The sequence below is a fragment of the Staurois parvus genome, unplaced genomic scaffold (genome assembly GCF_062004578.1).
Source record: "Staurois parvus isolate SC_StPar_1 unplaced genomic scaffold, SC_StPar_1.0 ptg000282l, whole genome shotgun sequence".
Taxonomy (NCBI): Eukaryota; Metazoa; Chordata; class Amphibia; order Anura; family Ranidae; genus Staurois; species Staurois parvus.
In genome coordinates, this window is record NW_028318078.1 from 12,063,937 (window position 1) to 12,089,766 (window position 25,830).

Genomic DNA, 25,830 nt, shown 5'->3' on the forward strand with positions numbered 1-25,830 from the left:
CGAACTGACCATTTGGAAACTCGGGCACTGCCCGAGGTCAGTAGGTGGCAGGGTGGATTTGATTTAAATCAAACGGATTTAAATCACGATTTAAATCACTAGTCAGTAAGGCTTGATTTAAATCCTAGTTTTCTGCATAAAGACATTCTTGCTGGTATAACTTTAATATGCAAGTAGATGAAGATTTTTAGAATAACAACTTTTCATATTAGTTTTTTTATCCCCAGTTTAATAGGTTAATCATTCATATTTGGACAACTTTTCTGTTGTACTTAGGAAGGAGAAAAATAATCATTACCTTAATAATAACAATTTAAATAGATTTATTCAACTGAAACAATAACATTACAGCATATGTTATTTGCTTAAACAAACATCCATGTTTGTTAACTAATTTGGCTAAACAAAATATATATATTTTAAGAAACTTAGACTGTCAGCCCCTTCCTCCTCACACTTAGTTTCACTTTCTTCTTGTGCAGATCTATTCCACTGCAAACAATCAGAAAAATATTGTTTCTATCCTATTCACCAAACTTGTTGAAACTTAGCACTGAAGGGGTTGATTCTGTATTCATAGGTTTGTAGAAGTTAGGATTAAGGTCTTTTTCTTAACTCTGTTCATGTGATAACATTTTTGCTGTGAAGAGGAGGCATGTGATCTCTGCTGAGTCAAATTCAGTTTTGAGAACTGCAAAAGTAAACCAAGCATCTGTGATAATATCTTGTAGGCAGAGAATAATCTTACAAAAACCTCTGGAAGAGCATGACATTGTGAATGGATTAATGGAATTTATTTACCAAAAAATTAAACATATACAGCCTTATTCTACATAATTAAAAAACTAATCTTTATTTCATGATGGAATAACCTTTGGATGGTAATATATTTCCCTCAAAAAGAATTTTATTTAAAAAAATCCGATTTGTTTGATTTTTTTTTTTAAAAATCATTGATTTTTATCCACCCTGGTAGGGGGCCCCCATGAGTTGCCCCTGGTACCTTTTTCATAGGTTTTTTTGAGTTTGAACAAGGACACAGGGGCCCCATGATCCCCTATTGCCCGGGGGCCCCATGAGTTGTCAGTCCGCCCCTGTATATGCTGTAATATAAGACAACAGATTTCTGATGATTGCGGGAGAATGTTCTAAGTACCCTGTCCAATAGAAGACAACACATGTGTCGGAAGAACCTCTATGGAAAGGGGTCATTAGTGCACTCTATTTTATTATTTATTACAGGTACTTCTATAGTGCTGTCAATTTACCCAGCACTTTACATGTATATTCACATCAGTCCCTAACCCTCAAGGAGCGTACAATCTAAGGTCCTCAACTCACATTCATAAATACTAGGGCCAATTTTAGACAAGAACCAATTAACCTACCAGCATGTCTTTGGAGTGTGGGAGGAAACCGGAGTACCCACACAGGCACAGGGAGAACATGCAAACACCAGGCAGGTGGTGCCACGGTTGGGATTTGAACCAATGACCCTAGTACTGCCAGGCAGAAGTGCTAACCATTTAGCCACCATGTTTTTATTAGAGTGGTTCCAACAGCGCTGAGCAAACTGTTGGTGCTATATAAATCCTGTATAATATTAATAAAATCTTGTCGTTTTTTTTTTTGGACAATTACAAATATAAATCCCATGTGTGATCATGCTCAGTGACAGGAATCCTATCCTTTTTAACACCCACTGTTCAAATCTCTACGCTCAGCCCAGCCATACATTTTACAATGTTCTTATTTCATTTCCTTTAGATTTCCTTTCAACTATGGAGTGCAAGGACCTTCCTGATTGCATACAAATTGAAAGTGTTTACGTCTGACTTCATATTATATGGTTTTGGTAAATCTAAAGGAAAATTGAATTAGAAAATTGTATAATGTATGGCCAGCCTTGGGGCCTTACACTATACAATTTTCTGTCCAATTTCCTTTAGAATTACCTTCCACTATGTAGCACAAGAGCTTGCCTAATTGAATACAATTGAAAGTGTGGTTTAGGTTTGACCTCATATATGTTTTTTTGGTAAATCTAAAGGAAAATTCTCAAGCAAATTGTATAGTGTATGGCCAGCCTTAGTGACGTGATGCTTGACAAGGTAGAGAAGCTGATTTTGGAGCTGTTGTGTGTTTGGCTCCATAGATTTCAGTGGAGACATCTGGGAAACGTTATCATTTGTTGTCAACAAATTGTTGACTTTCTCTGGAATTCCAGAAAGCTTTATCTGTTGTAGCTGATCCACCACCTTGGATGCATTGTTTTATCTCTGGCTATGCTCCAGATACCTTCTCCTGACCCCCTTATCAATGCCTGTTGAGTATTTGGTAAATTTGCCCATTCCACTGGGAAAGCTGTTTATTTGCTGTAGCTGAGATGTCGCAGTACACAGACTCTGGTAAAGTCCACAGACCTGTATTCTTGGCTGGCCTAGGGTGAATCCTGAGCTCAGTTGGCAAAGAAAAGACTTTATTGCTTGGAAGGTCCGAGTTTACACACTGCCTGAATGTGCAAGGTTTTGCACTTTGTACACAAACTAACAACTGATTGTCATGTAATGGCACACAATGGTGAATACTGTGGAAAACTGTAGATATACAAAATTGGCTCTAGCGATGAGCATTTCGGAATGTGCAATAAAGTGATTCTAAAGGCATATTTTTTTTTTTTAATTAAAAAAAAAAAAAAAAAAAAAAAAAAAAAAAGAAAGGATATGCTTATCTTGCTCTGTGCAAAGATATTGCACAAAGCCAGTCATTTACCTCCTTGGTGGTTTCTCCCAATGCTGTCCCCCAATTCTTCGTATGAGGATCACAACAGAAAGCCCTGTGCTATGGGGGCATCCATGTTGGTGCACTCCCGAGCCGAGCTGTGTGTGTCTGGGCACAGCGCTGCAGTGATAGAGGACTCGGGTACGTTTTTTGTTTTTTTTTGGAGGGGTGAGATTGGGGAATAGTTAGTGGGGTGTATTTGTACCCTATGCAGAGAATGCATGAAGGTAAAAGTATAAAATGTGAAAGATTGTATGTCTCCATTCTTTAAAAGCATTCAAAGAACTGTAATATAGTGTTGAAAAGGAACTCTTATTTTTCTAAAAACACCCCACCACCCATGGAATGAGACTCACCAGAAACACAAGTCTCCTTCAGACAGGTGGTAGTGCTTAACACCCTCTGAAAAGTGATCTGTGGTGGATCGCTTTTCAGAGGGTAGCAGAGCAGCAGCTGGTAGGCATTCAGAGTTGACGCACCCGTGCTCAAGTTTCACAGCTAATTGAAACAAGACTTGTTCAGCAGTTCAGGTCAGGTTTACATCAGGTTCAGGACAAGATCAGCTCAGGATTTTATCCTGGTCACACACGTCAGGTTTAGAAACGGATCCCATAGCGGATAGTCAATAGCCTGCAATCCGCACCAGAACTGGATCACACTGCTCAGAAATCGGACAGCACACTGAATCTACACTACCAGTGCACCGAACAAATGTGAACAGGCATCATAGGAAGCAACGTTATTTCACATGTTATGCGGATTGGATGCGGCTCAAACTGCATCCAATCCACCTATATGTGAACCGGCACTCAGGAGGCACTAGCGCTGCCTCCTGATGCTTTTTTAGTTTACTCTTTTTTATTGCTGAAAGGCAATTTTACATTGCAGGACCATGCCCCAGCAGTGAGTCAAGCATTTAACTTGCAGTTGTGCTGCAGCGCCATTTATGTCAATGGGTGAGTTTGACTGGTGGTGCTGTCAAACTCTGCAGTCCAAAATACAAATCCCACAGCTGCAAAGCAAGCATAGTGGCCACAGCATGTGAGGCTGTAATGTTAACATTTGGGAGGGTTGCTGGGGGTGGAAAAACCATGGCTCAACCGGGTGGTTTTACCACCCCACTCCTGGTCGCTTATGTCAAAAAGCCCCAAGACTAGCAAGTTCTAGGTAGATCTTATCGTGGCCATACACACTTCAATAAATGATCAATTTCTTCCCTATCAATCTCTCCTGTCAACAGCCCTTTGATTGATCTCTCACACATATATGGGAAGTGGAATTTGATCGATCAAAATATGATCAAATTGCCGAACAAAGTTTCTTAAAAACAGCAGATCTATGCAACATGGTCAAGAATGTTCTGCATTGGTTGACCGTCTGTGTGATCCAATCCAATCTAAACGGAGACAAAATTGATTGGAGGAGTTTGAAGGATCCCTATTTGATTGTTTGCAGATTTGTTTATATTTGATTGGATCACATTTCAATCAGATTATAAAACAGAAGCCTGTATGACCACCATTGGCATGCAGGAATACATCATCATGCTACATCTCTGGTGTGCTACTGACCCTACAAGAGCGGACCCCGGGATTACTCTATTGTGACGAGATTTTACCACACGCCATTAGTGCAACTCGTGCAGTCTTGGCCTGCAAGTGTATCTGCCATTTTAACCGCTTGTTGATCACAACATATATTCAGCAGCAAAAATACTGGGCTTTAATGCCCAGCTGCTGCACATACGCACCCATAGTGAGGTGAGGTTGTGTGCCGACAGCTCCAAACACTTAATCACGCCGTCACCAAAAAGGCTTCCAATAAGATGCCAATGGGAGGGACTCCCAATCATGTGATTGCTGTGAGAACCAATCACAGCAGTCACAAGATACAGATAATGTGCCACCTCTTGGGGGGGGTGCCAAACCACAGCTCCATTTGTGAATGAACACATGGAATAACAGCTTGGGAACATGCCTGCTCGGGTGCCCCCATAGCAGGCACCTGATAGAAAGGAGAGCCTGCAAGGGGCCAGAGAAGAGGAGGATCCGGGCTGCTCTGTGCAAAACCACTGCACACAGTAGGTAAGTATGGATATGTTTGTTATTTAAAAAAAAAAAAAAAAAAAAAAAAAAAACTTCATGAACCTTTAGCATCGCTTTATTTTTTATTTATTGCAGGTACTTATATAGCGCCATCAATTTACACAGCGCTTTACATATATATTGTACATTCACATCAGTCCCCAACCCTCAAGGGGTGTACAATCTAAGGTCCCTAACTCACATTCATATACTAGGGCCAATTTAGACAGGATCCAATTAACCTACCAGCATGTCCTTTTGGAGTGTGGGAGGAAACCAGAGTACCCGGAGGAATCCCAGGCACAGGGAGAACATGCAAACTCCAGGCAGGAGGTGCCGTGGTTGGGATGCGAACCAATGACCCTAGTACTGCCAGGTGGAAGTGCTAACCATTTAGCCACTCTGCTGCCCATGTGCTTTAAGTCCATGTAAAACTTTTAGACTAAAGCTGGCCATACATAGCTCAGCTTTTTTCTTGTTCAGCCAACCAGCCAAATGAAAAATAAACGGAACCAGTTTTTCCACCCATCTTCCCCGCCGTGCTTTATATCCTGACAGTGGGGGCTCCCCTGCCATCAGATTACACTGATCAGAGCTGCATGCACTAATCAAATGCAGGTTTTCCAGTACAGACCGGCTTCTGTTGAACAGAACACACAGTTCCCGCTGAAGCGGCTGAACTTCGATCCATGTATGGCCAGCTTAAAGTGGTTCCAAAGTCTTAGGGTTTTTCATATAATGCATTCTATGCAGAAATCTGAAAAACGTTCTGCACTGCAGAATCCCCCCCCCCCAGCTCCTTCTTATACTTACCCAAGTCTGATCCGATCCAGCAATGGGCAGCAGAGTGGCTAAATGGTTAGCACTTCCGCCTGGCAGTACTAGGGTTGTTGGTTCAAATCCCAACCACGGCACCACCTGCCTGGAGTTTGCATGTTCTCCCTGTGCCTGCGTGGGTTTCCTCCCACCAGGGGCGGACTGACAACTCATGGGGCCCCTGTGTCCTTGCCCAAACTCAAAAAAGCCTATGAAAAAGGTACCAGGGGCATCTCATGGGGCCCCCTACTGACCCCGGGCCCTCGGGCAGTGCCCGAGTTTCCAAATGGTCAGTCTGTCCCTGCCTCCCACACTCCAAAGACATGCTGGTAGGTTAATTGGATCCTGTCTAAATTGTCCCTAGTATGTGTATGTATGAATGCAAGTTAGGGACCTTAGATTGTACGCCCCTTGAGGGTTAGGGACTGATGTGAATGTACAATATATGTAAAGTGCTGCGTAAATTGATGGCACTATATAAAGTACCTGAAGTAAATAAAATATGCATGAGTCTCTCTCTCCTCCCTCTGCTGTCAATCAAAAGCTGTGCCAAGCTAGCAGGGGGCAGAGCCAAGCCATCCGCTCTGTGTCAATGGACACAAACAGGGTGGCTCGGGAGCGAGCCCACATGAGTGCCCCTATTGAAATCGGCTTTCCATTGGGGGCACCTACTGAAGAGTAGGAGCCTGGAACACTGGTGGGGGACCTCAGATGAAGAGGATCCGGTATTGCATAAAGAAGGTAAGTATGACTTTTTTTTAATTAAAATAAGGGTTTAATGTCACTTTACCAACTCCAAGACGGAGGTGGCTCCATTGCTCCTCCATCCAGAATAGACACGCCCTAATAGTGACCATACACCCTTTAATCAATGACCGCTTGCTCTTCCAGTTAATCTCTCCTGATGAGAATAATCGATCTATAGTTAACAACCCATTCCAATGATCTGCCACATGTGGGAAGGTGGATGTCAATTGATAATTGAGACATATTGGAACTTATGATCATAAATTATTAATCACATCTGTTTCCACCATGCAACCTCATAATCAGATACAATCCAATGGTATAAAGGATCTCAGCAATGACTGACACAAAATGAATCAATACCATTCCTCAAATCCATCATAATCCAGTCTAAACTGATTGGAAATGAAATCGAAGCGTGTGTGGCCACTAAGACTGGAGGTGCGTTACTGGCAGGATCACCAGATGAAAACTAAAGCAGCCATCACCTCTAGGAAGATCTAATATAACAGAGGCTTACTTTGGGGTCTATATTCTGCAGATATGACCATACAAATGTATCCGATCATCAATCCTCCCCCGATCTATACAGCTCTGGTTTGTCACCTCTGCCAGGCTTCTCTAGGAATACCCCAGGCATGCTGTCAGGACACGCTGGTCTCTGTAGTCCTCCAGGCGATCAGCATATACACAGGTCAGTGATGTGCACGATGTATGTCCCTGTATGTACACTCACCGCTCAGTGTGTTGTCACCTGTCCCCGCCGATGTCCTTCACATGCCCGGATGCTCCCAGTCTCCTCGGGTTGTAGTAATCACACCGGCCCGGATCTGATCCTCGGCACGTCCGCAGCTGTGAGGACTACAAGGTGAGGGGTGTGACCCGAAATGGCCAATAGGAGGCATGGAGGGGCGGCTGACTGCGCACAGTGGGGGAGGTCCGGCCTTCCCTACAAAAACTGATAGCGAAGAACATGGCGATCACCCCCCTACACTGTGCAGTGGTACGATCCGGATGAAGAGAGAGGAAATAGACCGGGCTAAAGGAAAGCACTCCGATAGGGAGAACCCTGCCCTGAGGGGGGTGGATGGAGAAGGGGCTTCTGGGTAATAGCAGGCCTGGGAGGGAATACCACGCCCACCTCAGTGCACTCATGTGGAATTGAAGCATGTGACCTCACATGTATGTCCTCTTATACACAGATGTAAGCATTTTCTGGGTAGATGCAGAGTCTCACTGGCAGAGGCTGGAAGAAGTCTAAAAAAAGGTTATGTTCCATTATTATTATTATACAGTACTTATAAAGCGCCAATAGTTCGCTCAGCGCTGTACATTACAAAGGGGGACAGAACATGTGACAGAACAATACCAATACAATGTGATACACGAGGGGTTCGAGGGCCCTGCTCTTTCGAGCTTACAATCTAGGAGATTAAGACATTGTACACATGTACAGGGGTGTAAATCAACGCACATGCTAAGGCTTCATCCACATTGGCTGTTTACTCAGCACTTCCGAACGGCAGGAGAAAAGCAGCGTAAAAAATGCGCCTACAGCCATGTTTGCAAAAATGATTAGACGCACCAAGCGTTTCGGCGTTCTCTTATTGCACTGGCCAGAATAAAAATTTACAGTAGGGAATATAATTATATGAATTATATGATCCCCTGCAGATTTCGTAAATTTGACCTCTTACAAAGAAACAATTGAGTACTGTTCGTGATACTTTTTTTATTTACACTAACGTACAATTTTGAGGACAAGCTTTCAGGGAGTGTCCCCTTCTTCAGGTCAAAGCAGTACTAAGCAGTAAAGTAGGTCCTGCTTGGACCTGAAGAAGGGGACACTCCCCGAAAGCTTGTCCTCAAAATTGTATGTTAGTGCAAATAAAAAAAGTATCACGGAAAGTACTCAATTGTTTCTACCGCAAATGCACTAATACGGCTACAATCAGCTCTTACAAAGAAATGAAGGGTCTATCATTTGTATCATAGGTGTATCTTAAATTATAGAGACAGAATATCAACCAAAAATCCAGAAAAAACACATGATACAAATGTTAGAAATGGAGTTGCAGTTCAGTGAGTAAAAGAAGTATTTGATCCACAAGCAAAACATGACTCAGTACTTGGTGGCAAATCCCTTGTTGGCAAGCACAGAGGGAAGACAATTCTTGTAGTTGGTTACCAGGTTTGCACACATCTCAGGAGGGATTTTGGTCCATTCTTCTTTACAGATCTTCTTAAATCCTTAAGGTTCCTTGGCTGTCGCTTGGCAACTCGAAGTTTCAGCTCCCTCCATAAAATTTTCTATAAGATTAAGGTCTGGCCACTCCATGACCTTAATGTGCTTCTTCTTGGTACACTCCTTTGTTGCTCTGGCAGTATGTTTTGAGTCATTATAGTTACATAGTTAGTCTGGCTGAAAAAAGACAAAAGTCCATCCAGTTCAACCATAAAAAAAAAAAGTTATACTTCTACACCTACAGTTGATCCAGAGGAAGGCAAAAAAAACCCCAGCAAAGTAGGAAGCAATTTGCTCTGGCAGGGGAAAAAATTTCTTCCTGATCCCACGAGAGGCAATCGGATATTCTCTGGATCAACATTACCTATAAATGTTAGTATCCAGTTTTATTCTGTGTATCTAAGAAATAATCCAGGCCTTTTTTAGAGCAATCCACAGAGCTGGCCAGAACCAACTCTTGAGGGAGTCTATTCCACATTTTCATAGCTCTTACTGTGAAGAAACCTTTCCGTGTTTGGAGATTAAATTTCTTTTCCTCCAGATGTAAAGAGTGCCCCCTTGTCCTCTGTGATGACCTCAGGGTGAATAACTCTACACCGAGTTCACTAAATGAACCACTGATGTATTTATACATGTTGATCATATCTCCCCTTAATCTCTTATCAAGAGAGAATAAATTCACTTCCTCTAATCTTTCCTCATAGCTGAGCTCCTTCATGCCTCATATCAGTTTGGTTGCCCTTCTCTGTACTTTCTCCAGTTCCCCAATGTTCTTTTTGTGAATTGACCCAAAATTGAACTGCATATTCCATATGAGGTCTTACTAATGATTTGTACCGGGGTAAAATATCTTTCTGGAGTCTATACCTCTTTTAATACAAGAGAGGATTTTGCTTGCTTTAGAAACCACAGCTTGGTATTGCATGCCATTATTAAGCTTGTGATCTACTAGAACCCCCACATCCTTCTCCACAATTGATTCCCCCAATTGTACTCCCCCTGGTATGTATGATTATCATGCTGGAAGACCCATCTACGACCTGTCTTCAGTGTTCTGGCTAAGGGAAGAAGGTTCTCATCCAAGATTTTACAATACATGGCCCCGTTTGTTGGCCCCTCAATGCGGCAAAGTCAGCCTGTACCTTTAGCAGAGAAACTGCCCCAAAGCATAATGTTTCCACCTCCATGCTTTACTGTAGGGATGGTGTTCTTAGGGTCATAGTCAACATTTGTCTTCCTCCAAACACGGCGAGTTGAGTTAATGCCAAAGAGCTCAATTTTGGTCTAATCTGACCACAGCACTTTCTCCCACTCCTTCTCTGAATCATTTAGATGTTCATTGGCAAACTTCAGATGGACCTGTACATGTGCCTTCTTGAGGAGGAGAACCTTGCAGGCACTGCAGGATTGCAATCCATGGCGGCGTATTGTGTTACCAATGGTTTGTTTGGTGACTGGTCTCAACTGCGTTGAGATCATTTACAAGCTCCTCATGTGTAGTTCTGGGGTGATCCCTCACTTTTCTCATGATCATCCTTACCCCATGAGGTGAAATCTTGCATGGAGCTCCAGACCAAGGGCGAATAATGGTTATTTTGTACTTCTTCCATTTGTTCATAATCGCTTCAACAGTTGTCTCCCTCTCCCCAAGCTTCTTGCTGATGGTCTTGTAGCCCATTCCAGCCTTGTGCAGGTCTACAATCTTGTCCCTGACGTCCTTTGACAGCTCTTTGGTCTTATCCATGGTGGTGAGGTTTGAATGGAAGAAAGAGTTTCTGTGGACAGGTGTCTTTTATACACAGAATGAGTTGATGTTAGGAGCACCTTCTTAAATTGACAGGACTAATCTGTGTGCCACATGAGCACATAGCCAGTCTGTGGGAGCCAGAATTATTGTTGGTTGGTATGGGATCAAATATTTATTTTACTCACTTAACTGCAACTCAATTTATAACAGTTGTGTCATGTGTTTTTTTTATTTTTGGTTTATATTCTGTCTCTATCATTTAAAATACACCTATGATAAAAATTATAGACCCTCCATTTCTTTGTAAGTGGACAAACTTACAAAATATGCAGGGATCCAATAATTATTTTTCCCACTGTATTTATTGAAATTAATGAAGACTCAAGGACTAAATGTGTCTAGTGTTTAGGTGCATTGGGTGTTTTTTTTCTGCCGAAACGCTCCTCTCCTGAATGTGCAAGTGAAGTTTTTTTCTGCCTGTAAAGGCCTACGTGTGCATGGACACATAAACTAACATGGAGGGGCTTTTAGAGGCAAAAAAATGGTAGTAAACCCTTACATATACCTAGTGAAGTCACTGGCCTCAGGTGATGAAACAAATCCTTCTACATACGTTGTACCTGTTTGCCTGCAGCCTTATCTTTTCTACATCTGTTGAAATTGCTGAATTTATAAAGCTTGTATGAGAATTCAGAAAAAAGGGGGTGGAGAGCTGAAACTACACACTGCAGAGCTCAGTGAGGAGAGCTATGATTGCTGATTGGAGGTAAAGGACAACCCCCTCCACACAGCTCACAGGACCAGATCTGAGCCTATCAATCTGGTGGAGATCCCTCCCCGTCACTATTTTTCTCTTGGTGTCAGGAAAACTTGTCAGAAATGATTCTTGATGATAGCAGAGGAGAAGCAGTAGACAGAAATTACACTTAATGCTGTAGATAGAGACAATTACACAGTATAGAGGGATATGCTTTGTTCATATTTCATGTCTGAGCTTTATAACCATTTTAAATGTTACACAGCCCTAAAAGGAAGGCCTAATACACATATACATTTTTTCTTCTTGCCATTGTTTTCCTGGTATTGTGTTCATATGTCTTTCTATATTAACTGTACATGCACACATATAAATTACTACAGTCGCATTACATTTTTATATGTACATGATATTGCATTTCCTGGTGGGAGGGCGGGAGCACACGCCACCCTGCCCGCGCCGCCATTGGCGGCTACAGCTGTCGATCACCAGGTCCCGGCCGGAGATTGGTCAGTGAGTATCACTGACGGGGGAGAGGTCTGTATGTAAACAACACCGATCTCTTCCTTGTCAGGACTAGAACTTGGCTCTTGCATAGCAGACCAATACAAAGCAGCATGCTTACATAGTAAAACAGCACACAGTTAACCCTTTGATTGCCCCCGATGTTAAACCCTTCCTGCCTAGTGTCATTAGTACAGTATCAGTGCTTTTAAGTAGCACTGATCACAGTATTAGTGTCACTGGGGATGTCAATGGCAGTTACTCAGTCCCCCCCCCCCCCCCAGTGTCAGAATGCCCACTGCAGTCCCACTATATGTCGCTGATCACTGCCATTAGTAATATAAAAAAAAATTCCAGTATATATACTGCTATTTGTAGACGCTATAACTTTCACGTAAACCAATTCATTTACACGTATTGGGATTTTTTTTAGTAAAGACATGCAGCAGAATACATTTTGGCTGAAATTTATGACAAAATTTGATTACATTTTTTTACTGGATATGTTTTATAGCAAAAAGTAAAAAATATCGGTTCTTTTTCAAAATTGTTGGTCTTTTTTTGTTTATAGCGCAAAAATAAAAATGCAGAGCTGATCGAATACCACCGAAAGAAAGCTCCATTTTTGGGAAAAATGGACATAAATTTAATTTGGGTGCAGCGTTGCATGACTGTGCAATTGTCAGTTAAAGTAATGCAGTGCCATATCGCAAAAAATGGCCTGGTCAGGAAGGGGGGTAAATCCACTGGAGGGCAAGTGGTTAAACACCAGGCTCCAGGCCAATCACAGAAATGTTGCTAAAACCGATTACCTTTCACTCGCACAGGCCAGGCACACCATTAATACAGCTGGACAGAAAACAGGCACACAATCTTTTAACCGGAGGCAAAATTAGGGACACTGTTTGTGTGGAGACAGCCCCCTAAACTTGGGGACTGGCTCTTGCCATCTGATCACCCCAAACTTTTTTTACCAATTTTTTTTTTTGCCATCTATATCCCATTAGGTAGATTCCCCTTCACTTCCTATCCAAAATAGAAAGTGAGATGAAATTCCTTCCTTTAGGATAAAAATATAAATACATTTTAGTGCACACCAACATAATTTACCAAAAATTGGTTATTATTTTATGTTGGATAAGCAGATAATAAACATGTCAAGTCTTAAATTTGTGCATAGTTCCCCTCGAGCCATACCAAACCACATTCCCCCTCCATGAATGAATAAGGTGTACATAATACCCCTACTCATTTCCATAAATAAGTCAGTGGTAAATAAACACACACTTGTTGACAAGTCCTTTAATTAAAAAAAAAAGTACCACAATGTAAATCTACCATCAATCAGCACGCCTGACAACCTGCCTAACAAGAAAAGACACCACTTGTTGACATGTCCAAACCTGTCTCTTGCTTCTGGACAAAGGTCATCTCCCAGTCTCCACCACTGCAATATAAGAAAGGGGCTGGTATGGTCAAGATATATACGTGGTCATTGATGTTACTGGAATACCCATAGCCTCTTATTTAAAAGCATAATAGAAATGACATGTCCTCTTTATGTAGAGACAGTATCAGGGGTCTATAAGACCCTATGGAAGGGCTTGTGCACATGGCCAGGCAGGGGGCAGTAAAAGCAGGAGGTTGTGCTGCAGTTTAAAGTGTTACTAAACCCACAACAGTAAAATCAGTCTGTATATGCAGTAAAGCATGCTTGTTATACTCACTGTGGAAGAGGTTAATCCTGTGTATTATGTAAAAAGTAAACTGTATAAATAAACAGCGCAAAATAGATATTAATAAATGACAAAATATCAAAATCCCATATCACGTAGTGCATATTTGTATCAAAGAAATCTTCAAATCAAAAAACTCTGTAAAGTCCCTTGTGGTGAAAAATAAAGACCTCCAAATGAAATTTCTAACCTTCCACCTTTCACCCGTGCACACCAACATCAAATGCACTCACCAGATTTTGGTGAATGTAAAGCCTTTGGGAAATTTATAGGGAATCCCAAGCCCTCTTTTCATCCGCTCAATGTTAGCCTCCCCAAGATAAGATCCTCTTTCAGGTCCTCACCGTGGCCTCCTCGCTTGCTCCACCGTGTCATCAAAGAAGAAAACTTACATAGTGTAATATTGCCAAGATCAATCTAATACCATATTGAACAGACTCCAGGCCACTCACATTTCAATAGGTAATGAAGGCACATTTATTAGGCCCAAGACAGCCAAATGATCACAGCCAGCAAATCCTCCAGGGTTCCCACATCACTGCAGTCAAATGAGGCAGAGACTTAGCAAATAACCAGCCTAAATCCCTCAAAATGGCCGCTGGAACGCACCACTCGGCGTGCGCTCCACTTGCCGGAAGTGACGTCAGACGTACGGAAAATGGACCGGAAATGCGTCAACACGTTTCGCCCCTCCCATCGGGCGTTCTTAAGGGAGGGGCGAAACGCGTTGACACACACACACACACACTGTATGTTGAAATGCGTTATTACAAATTATATGAATATTTTTAAAAATACATTTCAAATATACTGTATGTCTTTAAAAATACAGTCTACATTTTTGGAATGCATTTACAAATATACCGTATTTGCCGGCGTATAGGACGACTTTTCAACCCGTGAAAATCTTTTGAAAAGTCGGGGGGTCGTCTTATACGCCGGTATACGGCGAGCCGGTGTCAGGGCGGCACTTTTGAGGGGCGGCGCCGCCCCCCCCTCCTCCTCCTCCAACGGACACCAAGTACAGGGGTGGGCAGAGGGGCTGCTGTACCTTACCTGGCTCCGGTCCCGGTCCCACGACGATCCGGTCCAGGAAGCGCGGCTGCTCCTTCTTTCAGTTCGGCCGCTCGATGGTCCCGCCGCCCGCTCGGCTCCGCCTCCTCACCGGTGATTGGGCGCCAGCACTGGAAAGGCACACAGGCGACCAATCACTGGTGAGGAGGCGGAGCCGAACGGCCCCGCGAAAATCAAGCGGCCGAACTGAAAGAAGGAGCAGCCGCTCCTCTCCCCCACTGACACTAACGATGGGGCACTATTCCTCCTCCACACTGACACCAACGATGAGGTACTGTTCCTCCCCCACTGACACCAACGATGGGGCACTATTCCTCCTCCCCACTGACACCAACGATGGGGCACTATTCCTCCTCCACACTGACACCAACGATGGGGCACTATTCCTCCTCCCCACTGACACCAACGATGGGGCACTATTCCTCCTCCCCACTGACACCAACGATGGGGCACTATTTCTCCTCCCCACTGACACCAACGATGGGGCACTATTTCTCCTCCCCACTGACACCAATGATGGGGCACTTTTCTCCCCACTGATACCAATGATGGGGCACTATTCCTCCCCCACTGACACCAACGATGGGGCACTATTCCTCCCACTGACACCAATGATGGGGCACTATTCCTCCCACTGACACCAATGATGGGGCACTATTCCTCCTCCCCACTGACACCAATGATGGGGCACTTTTCTCCCCACTGATACCAATGATGGGGCACTATTCCTCCCCCACTGACACCAATGATGGGGCACTATTCCTCCTCCCCACTGACACCAATGATGGGGCACTATTCCTCCTCCCCACTGACACCAATGATGGGGCACTATTCCTCCTCCCCACTGACACCAATGATGGGGGACTATTCCTCCTCCCCACTGACACCAATGATGGGGCGCGTTGGAAGAGGGGTAGTCTTATACGGCGAGTATAGCTCAAACCCTATATTTTAACAGGAAAAGTAGGGGAGTCGTCTTATACGCCGGCAAATACGGTATGTAAAAATATATGTTAAAATGACTTTTTTAAAGATATTTTAAAGATATACAGTATATTTGAAAATGTATTCTTTAATGATATTTTTCATATATTTTGTAATAAAAATGCATTTTAACATACAGTATATATATATATATATATATATATATATATATATTTTAAATATATTGAATATGGACAAAATTGTAGTATTTCAAATATATGTCAATACAGGTGAAACTAAAAAAATTTGAATATCGTGCAAAAGTTCATTTATTTCAGTAATGCAACTGAAAAGGCGAAACTAATATATGAGATAGACTCATTACATGCAAAGCAAGATAGTTCAAGCCGTGATTTGTCATAATTTTGATGATTATGTATTACAGCTCATGAAAACCCCAAATCCACAATCTCAGAAAATTAGAATATTCTAGGCTCAAAGTGTCCCACTCTAATCAGCTAATTAAGCCATAACACCTGCAAAGGGTTCCTGAGCCTTTAAATGGTCTCCCAGTCTGGTTCAGTAGGAATCACAATCATGGGAAAGACTGCTGACCTGACAGTTGTGCAGAAAACCATCACTGACACCCTCCATAAGGAGGGAAAGCCTCAAAAGGTAATTGCAAAAGAAGTTGGATGTTCCCAAAGTGCTGTATCAAAGCACATTGATAGAAAGTTATGTGGAAGGGAAAAGTGTGGAAGAAAAAGGTGCACAAGCAGCAGGGATGACCGCAGCCTGGAGAGGATTGTCAGGAAAAGGCCATTCAAAAGTGTTGGGGACTTTCACAAGGAGTGGACTGAGGCTGGAGTCAGTGCATCAAGAGCCACCACACACAGATGGATCCTGGACATGGCCTTCAAATGTTGTATTCCTCTTGTCAAGCCGCTCCTGAACAACAAACAACCTCAGAAGCGTCTTACCTGGGCTAAAGAAAAACAGGCCTGGTCTGTTGCTCAGTGGTCCAAAGTCCTCTTTTCTGATGAGAGCAACTTTTGCATCTCATTTGGAAACCAAGGACCCAGAGTATGGAAGAAGAATAGAGAGGCACACACTGCAAGATGCTTGAAGTCCAATGTGAAGTTTCCACAGTCTGTGTTGATTTGGGGAGCCATGTCCTCTGCTGGTGTTGGTCCACTGTGCTTCATTAAATCCAGGGTCAACGCAGCCGTCTACCAGGAGATTTTGGAGCACTTCATGCTTCCTTCCGCAGACGAGCTTTATAGGGATGCCGACTTCATTTTCCAGCAGGACTTGGCACCTGCCCACACTGCCAAAAGCACCAAAACCTGATTCAATGACCGTGGGATTACTGTGCTTGATTGGCCAGCAAACTCGCCTGACCTGAACCCCATAGAGAATCTATGAGGAATTGCCAAGAGAAAGATGAGAGACATGAGACCGAACAATGCAGAAGAGCAGAAGGCCGCTATTAAAGCATCCTGGTCTTCCATAACACCTCAGCAGTGCTACAGGCTGATAGCTTCCATGCCACGCCACAGTGAGGCAGTAATTGCTGCAAGAGGGGCCCAAACCAAGTACTAAGTACATATGCATGCTTATACTTTTCAGAGGTCCGATATTGTTCTATGTGCAATCCTTGTTTTATTGACTGTATGTAATTTCTAATTTTCTGAGATTGTGGATTTGGGGTTTTCATGAGCTGTAAGACATAATCACCACAATTATGACAAATCACGGCTTGAACTATCTTGCTCTGCATGTAATGAGTCTATCTCATATATTAGTTTCACCTTTTAAGTTGCATTACTGAAATAAATGAACTTTTGCATGATATTCAAATTTTTTTAGTTTCACCTGTATATTTGGGAAGAATATTTTTTAAAAATATTTTTCTTCTATGTGGCATAACAGGGATTTATGAAAATTTTCACCCAGATCTGATGACCTCCTGGCCATCTTTAGCAGCACCACAGCTCAGGCCTTATGCCCTGATCTTCCTGACCATCTAACACAGCATCCCTGTGTTCACACACCAATGCTGTACCTCTGTCAGCTCTCATTTTAGCAGCTCCCTGCTGCTCCGACCCTCAGGCTTGGAACTTCACAGACTCCACCATGCAGACGTGCACATTTCCGGCTGCTCCCTTGCAACCACACGGGCTCCTTGGGAGGGTGGAGTCCCAATCTACTTTTAAGTCTCAGGCTAAGACAGTTGTGAACACCTGCGCCATCAGTGTGCCAGATGCCTGCAAAACCTGGTTCCAGGATTGGAGATTTTCTACCTCCCAAATCTCTATGATATCTCCTGGCTTCATGTCCCAAACCAGGTTTTAACAATCACCCGGTAAACTGTAAACCCAGTTTCCTCTGAATAAAATAGGCATCCTGGAGCCCATCAACCTGCCTAGTTGAGAATCCTGGGTAACCTAAACCCTTTTATACTGTGACAGGGTACCACATTGTCAGAGTAGATCTAGAATTAGCAGTTCTACATGGGAGTTGTTGTTGCAGCTCTATAGGAGAACTGCAATGATGAACTTGTCCTGGGCCATCATAGAGCTGTCGGTATTCTTTTGCTGTGGAGAGGAGGTGATGGCACAGCTCTTTGGTGATACTAATATGATGGAACTATTTTTTTGCAGCAGTTTGCTGATGCACATGCTTTTGTGGCCCAATGCAGACAATGTACTTGTCAGGGCTGGGCTCCTGCTACTTGACAGCTCTTTTCTTTCAGTGCCCAGAAGCTGCTCAGCTGTTGGTTAATTACCAGCCACTTGTTGTCTCCACAGTGACTCACTTGGTTACCGTTACCTGCCTCATTAGTCCAGCCTACAGCCTGCCTTTTTTGCTATTTTAGCAGCTTAGCCCATTTCCTAGATTGTAAGCTCGTAAGAGTAGGGCCCTCTTACCCCTCGTACGTTGTTTGTTGTTGTTGTACTGTGCCATGTATTGTCCCCCCTATTGTACAGCGCTGAGCAAACCCTTTGGCGCTATATAAACTCGTAGTAATAATAATAATAATTTCCTCCTTGCCGTTGCGTGGAATATGATATCCATTGTGTTTCTGACTGTGTTCAGCTCGGTCTGGCTGACTTCTCTTCCAGTTTCTCTTCCTGATTTTTGGCTCCTGACTACGCTGACTTCTGGTTTCCTGACCCGGACTCGTCTGACTACCCCCACTGGCATCCAAACCCTGGCTTCTGTTTTGACTAAGTTCCTGGTTTATGTTATATTTGCTATTTCATTAAAGGTGTGATTTTACCTGCACTTTCTGTCTCCACCTGGTTTATGGTTCCTGACAGTACTTGCCCTGTTGTCGGACAGTTTTTCTTCCCTGTGGGAATAGGACAAGAGAACAAAAGTTCAGAAATGAAACTGGACATATGTATAAAGATATCGACTTCTTATTGGATTTACTACTTCTACATTTTGAGCAATGTACCCTCTGTTATAAAATACAGAACATGAATATCAGAGATTGTACATAACTTTATATATTTTCGTATATGGGTAAACCGATATAAAATCCCTCACACTTTACAAGATTCCAAAATTCTCCAAACCAAAAGAAATATTTTGTAGGCCTGAAATAGCTACCTACCTTGCTTTCCTAAGGCCTTTTGCCTTCTACGCCCACCGGGTCCAGCATAAATTCATTGTTACAGAAAGATGTGAACCGGCTGCAGGAACAATAAGGTAAGAGGCAGCTTCCATGGCCCATTCTTCACTTCAGGTGGTTGCCCAGAAGGTAAAGAATCATCATCCATTTTTTAATCTGAATTCCTCAAAAGCCAAAATAGGTAGAGCGGCGCCAGCAGAATATGTATTGGGGCTAATTCTGCTGTGGCCAACAAGGTATTCTTCAGTGATGATTGTAGTAATGTCAGCAAGGTGTGTGTTAGGACTGGATCTGGTATTAAACGTTTAGCCCAGGTTCACACTGATGCGGTGTGGAATTTGCAGCGTTTTCTGTGCGAATTCCACACCGCATCAGAATTGCACCCTGTTCATGTGAACTGCTGTGGGTGTGTATGTTAACAACACCCCAAAAGCGGTCCGCAAAACGTGGTGCAATGTGGAGAATCGGATCGCATAGATGTGAATACCCATGAGATCCAATTCTAGTGCGGACCCAAAAAAGGGTCCTGCACATTTTTGGTTCGGGTGTGGTGCGATTAAACCCATACACAATGTATGGCTTCAATCACACCGCACACAAATCGCATGTGATTTGCACAAGAATGCGGTGCAGTTCCTGTGCAAATCACATGCAATATACTCCACTGCATATATGTGAACCCAGGCTTAAAGTTTAACAACATATTCTCATTTTCATCTACCATTCTGCTCATCTCTTAGTCCTCTCCAGCATCCAAGCAGTGATAGTCTCAGATATAGTCTGTATATTCAGGATGACTGCTATTGTTGAGACCAGTAGCGATATTGCAACATTATGAATATATGCTGTGGAAAGAAGGTAGACATGACTACTACGGTAATGTTACTTTACACCATTTGAAATGATACAAAAATATGAAAATGAATAAGCCCTTCCTGTCTATCAAAAAAGCAGGATAAAGTATTAAACCTAATCAAAAGGCCTTTCACAAAATCAGTTTTGCATGAATAAAATAATATAGTATCATGCCTAGAACTGGAAAATAATTTGTATATTGATGTCTATTTCAGTTTGCAGTTTTAAGTACACAAGAACACATCTTAAAGTTAACTTCAGGTCTGTGCATTGTGTGTGCTACTGCAATGCATTGTAATGCAGGATCAGCTTTGCGCTGCCATTCATTTTTATAGTCGCCACAATGTTCCGCGCAGACACTCCCCTTCCATAAAATGTGTTGTCTGGTTTTTGGTGTATTGTGCTGCATTGTTTTAATGAACTGCCTAATGCAACACACATTAGCATGCAAAATATGTGGCATCTAGATTTGCCTTTCTCTCTACTGGTGGTCAGAAATGTTGCGGGCTGTGACAACTGTCACAGCTAGTTTTACTTTACCCAATTTAAAGCGTTACTAAACCCAAAACTCCGCATTCACTATGTCTAGTCTCCCACAGTACACAGAATATGGAAGTGCAATTATTAGTATATATAAACTGCTAGATACCTGGACATTTGAACAAGAGGTGGAGCAGAGAAGTCAGGATCAAACAGCCTTTTTACACAATGCAGAGGATTAGCCCCTTAGGTTCCACAGGGAGTATAACAAGCATGCTTTACTGCATATACAGACTGATTTTACTGTTGTGGGTTTAGTAACACTTTAGGTTCTGGCCTCATTCCCTTCTACCACAAACAAGGTCCGTGTGTGCCGTTGTAGGACTGTTACTTGTGTCCATACTGGAAACTTGGGACTCTTGTACAGTCTACCAGCGTGCTGGTTGATTTCTGAGGACATGCAGACATCTCTGCACCAATGGTAGCCAGGTTTAATCCCGCATGATACAACAGACCCGGGGGGGGGGGGGGGGGGGGGAACACATTGATCAATTCCTTCACACAGCAAGGCACTGCTAATTAGGGACTATGATATAGATTATGCAACAGATTTACTCAGGTCTGCCAATAGAAATCATGTGGCCCTGTACTGCCTACCTTACAGGGCCCCTCTTTATTCACAACAAAATAACCATGTAGATAAACATGTGTCTTCACTGTCAGATTAAATACTTGAGGACTGGTATGTTTCATGTTTTGCAGTTTTCAGCACTGCGATAGTTTGTGTCAGGGATACCAAATGTTGGTATCTTGTGGAGCAGGCGTGATCAGAAATGTGTGGACTTGCACAGAGAACACCAGACACAAATATAAAGTAAAACAATGTAATTTATTGAGAATAAGTGAATACAAATATACCAGAGCTGTATAAGTCAAACTAAATGAACAAATAATGAATAAATTCCCAAACCAAAAATTCTACAAATAGCAGGATACAAGAAGCGTAGTCGGTGTCAGAGCCAGGGTCATACATAGGAGATCAGGCAGAAGGAGCAGGGAGCAAACCAGGACAGAGAGAGGGTAGACAGGAGAAGGAAAAAGCAGGCTGGTAAGGGATTAGGACTCACAAGAGAAAGCGGCTACAAAAAGGACAATGCGATACTGAAATAGTCTAGAAAATATGCTTTACTAGCAAAATTGCACATGAAAGACACTTAAGTAAGGGCTGAAATTAGCGATCACCTCAATTGAAGACAATACACAGAACAACCTTAAAACATAAAATAAAACAGAGAGACATCATGGCAGGCCTGAGATAATGCTATGCTTGTCCTTTTTGTAACCACTTTCTCTTGTGAATTCTCCATTCACAATATTTTTTGTAGGCTTTTTTGGTTATTCGGCAAAATATTTTGTACCTTTTGTGATACAAACTACTTTTGGAGCCTCTGACCTTTGTTATTATTTGGTAAGGGATTAGGCTCCAGGGTCAGGACCGGGATCAGGATACAGGAACACAGGTCAGGGGCACATGGATAAACCCCAAGGCAAAGAGGAGCACAGGCAAGGTTTAAATACACTTCCTGCAATGAGCATCAGGTGATGCCTTATTACCATGCGCTTCTGGCTGCTGAGAGACACCCACTGGTGGACACCAGAAGTGCAGCCTATAGGTCCGGGAGCCACAATGCCACCGGTAGGTGAACCCCTTCCTGACAGTTTGACTGACAATTATTTGATCATGCAGTAGTGTACAAATAAAAAACTTTGTTTTGGTGGTATTTATTACCACTGGGATTTTTTTCTTTTCTTTTATACTGTATAAAGGAAAACAAACTAAAACATTTGAAAAAAAACTGTTCCCTTTTTCTTTTGTATATAAAACATAGCAAATAAAATGCCAACAGTATAAAACCCACAAAATAACATATTGATTGGTGTGACAGTGCAGTGGCCTTTCACAGTGTTAAAGGCAGTCTGGAACAGGGTTTGCAGACAACAAAATAGAATTATAGGTAAAACCCTTTTTTTCCATTTTGGGTAGAGTAAGGGAGGGTTAATACCCTTGTCAGATTTTTTTCGCTATCTGTGTCTCATTGCGGAGATTTCTCTTTACTTCCTGTCCCATAGCCAAATGCGAAAAGAAAGGAAATCCCTGCAAATTAAGGGAATTCCTTGGGGACTCCCAGATCACCAGAACTAGTGTCCCCATTGAAACATTTCACCTCTATTACTTTTCTGGGGTCACCCCAAAATTTGGGATTTTTTTTACTTTCACTTTCAGTGATAATGGTAAACATGATAAATAAGAAGGGTGAATCTCTCTAACGGAGATGCCCAGAAATGAAAACTGGCAAGTTTTCTAATCCGTCTCCACTCTATCCAACACAAAAAAAAAGAAGTTTTGCCTTTAGTTATACTTTAAAAGAGAAGTTTAGGAATATTTTTCTTTTAAATTATACTTCCCTAGGTGGATGAAGCATTGATCTGTTGCTGCATCTTTCCCCTGCCAGTTCTAAATGTGAGAACTAAGTGATCAGACATCACTGATAGCTTAGTTCTCTCCCTCCGCTCTGAGAAGAGAGCCGGGACTGTCAGTCTCTCTGTTCTGCCCCCCCCCAGCACTCACTGGAGTGCTGGGCTGTACAGGGGGTGAGTGGGGTTGGCTCAGGCTCTCAGTGGATCGCTGAGAGGCTGACCCAACTGTCGGTCCAGGGATCTAGGTGGATACCAACTGTAAAGTCGGGATTTTTCCCCAGCCTGGACCGGCTGAATGACGTCAGCCAAGATCAGATTTTAGCCCACTGACAGCTGTAAACGGGTCACAGGAGTGGAGAACGCACTGCACGTCTGTGAGTCACAGGAGAAGTACAGCTTTGGCTGTAGATCTCCTTTAAATGAGATCTATTTATATTGAAACAAAAACCATCCAAGCACCAGCACACAGCAAACATAAAAATATAAGTGAACCAAAACACCCAGGGACACAATACCTAACTAATCAACCTAACAAACAGAAAGTCAGCTAACAACTAACTATATAGAATATATACAAAATGGGGAACACAGAAAAGCAGGGGAAAACTGGAGCTGCAGGGATCAGATGGGAAGGGGGGACCAAAACTGGGATCAGGAACAAGGGAGTGCAGGTATGAGGCAGCAGGGTACAGGAGAGGCTCAAGATCAATGGTGAACAGAATCTAGTAGCAGCAAAACACTGAAGCGAGAGACATTAGAAGGGGAGAATCTAAATATCCTCCCATCAGCCAGTATCAGGTGGTAACTAGTCACTGGTATTTGCTGGAAGACATCCGCTGGTGGACTCCGGAACTACAACCTTCTTCTCTGGGAGCAACAGTTCCACCAGCAGGTGATCCAGGTCCTGAGAGCATGTCTGCGCAGTGCAGTCTGGGACAGGACAGACAGAACCCCAGGCTGGAGGTCTGTGCAGCAGGAAGCTGCAAGTAAAAGAAAGCTGACAAGTTACAGTGTTTGTGGACGAACATAGGGATATTGTGTTAAATGGTCAGGAGGACCAAACACGAGGCCTCAGCAGCAGTGCTGCTAAAGCAAGGAGCAAGGAGATAGAACATTACGGTATTTTGTGTTGATGGTGGAAACCCCTGCAAGGGATACTGACTGCTGTGAACTGTTTAATTCTCTCTTTTCAATAAAAGTGGGCCAAAAAGCATTAAAAGGCAAATCTGGCATGCGCTGGTGAGCGCTACATTCGAGTTAGCAACACCCTGATCGATGCAAGGGGTTGAAACATAGAGTTTGGTATTTGTGCACTAGATACATTAACCATTCATCTTCATGCTGCCACAGTCTATAACCTATACATTTAATGTAAGGATAAGGGAGGTGAGGAGATAATATACAAGCTAGGTCAAAGACCGACAGAATGGAGCTGACATATACTGTGGAGAGGTGAAAGGGCACTGGTACTGGATGGCGTTGTTTCTAGTACTGGATGACAGTGGTATTTGTTTACACTTGCACTGGCTGCGATCAGGATGTTAACAAATCAGGATTAAAAATCAAATTTCGTCATAAATTTAAAGGCAAAATGTATTCTGCTACATATCTTTGCTAAAAAAAAAATCCCAATACGTGTAAATTAATAGAGTTTACAAATGGCGGTATATATAAATTTCTTTTTTTAATTTTTACTAGTAATGGCTGCGATCAGCGACTTATAGTGGGACTGTAGTGGGCATTCTGACACTGGGGGGGAACTGACTTGGTGTCACTGACATCCCCAGTGACACCAATACAGTAATCAATGCTAATAAAAATCACCGACACTGTACTAATGGCACTAGGCAGGAAGGGGTTAACGTGGGGAGATCAAAGGGTTAACTGTGTGTTTGCTGTTTCACTATAGGGGCTGTGTGTGTGCTTTACTGTAAGCACACTGCTTTGTATGGCTCTGCTATGTAGAGCCATACAAAGCAGTGTTGCAGGAGCTGACAGGGGAAAGATCTGTGTGTGTTGTGTGCTCTTTTACTAGGGTCTGTGTTTGTGCTTCACTGTAAGCACACTGCTTTGCATGGCTGTGCTTAGCACAGCCATGCAAAGCACGAGCTGACAGGGAGGAGAACTGTTTTGTTCACAATCAGTTCTCCCCCCTATCGGAGATGCTTGGCAATCACTGGGTGGGAGCCGGTGATTGACAGCCAGGGCCGCGAATGGCGGCACGGGTAGGGCACGCGTGCGGCTCACTCACGCCCCCTACCCAGAAATCAGGTATATATATGTTATTTTGCGCATCCCTGCCACCCTGTAGCACAGTGGTTCTCAACCTTTCTAATGCCGCGACCCCTTAAAACAGTTCCTCATGTTGTGGTGACCCCCAACCATAAAATTATTTTCGTTGCTACTTCATAACTGTAATTTTGCAGTGGGAGGACTAGTGCCACATCATTGGTGTCAGTGGAAGGAGTAGTGCCCCATCACTGATGTCAGTGGGATGAATAGTGCCCCATCGTTGGTGTCAGTGGGAGGAATAGTGCCCCATCGTTGGTGTCAGTGGGAGGAATAGTGCCCCATCGTTGGTGTCAGTGGGAGGAATAGTGCCCCATCGTTGGTGTCAGTGGGAGGAATAGTGCCCCATCGTTGGTGTCAGTGGGGGGAATAGTGCCCCATCGTTGATGTCAGTGGGGGGAATAGTGCCCCATCGTTGATGTCAGTGGGGGGAATAGTGCCCCATCGTTGGCGACAGTGGGGGGAATAGTGCCCCATCGTTGGCGTCAGTGGGGGGAATAGTGCCCCATCGTTGGCGTCAGTGGGGGGAATAGTGCCCCATCGTTGGCGTCAGTGGGGGGAATAGTGCCCCATCGTTGGCGTCAGTGGGGGGAATAGTGCCCCATCGTTGGTGTCAGTGGGGGGAATAGTGCCCCATCGTTGGTGTCAGTGGGGGGAATAGTGCCCCATCGTT

At 43.3% G+C, this 25,830-nt stretch overlaps 1 protein-coding gene across 1 annotated transcript in view; it reads right to left on the minus strand.

Moving 5' to 3' along the window:
* Window positions 1-7,360, minus strand: part of MPST (mercaptopyruvate sulfurtransferase) — a 29,573-nt gene extending 22,213 nt beyond the window's left edge. The window contains exon 1 of the mRNA XM_089681944.1: window positions 7,165-7,360. The gene's annotated coding sequence lies outside the window, so the exon portion shown is untranslated. The remainder of the gene's footprint in view (window positions 1-7,164) is intronic.
* Window positions 7,361-25,830: the final 18,470 nt, after the last annotated feature.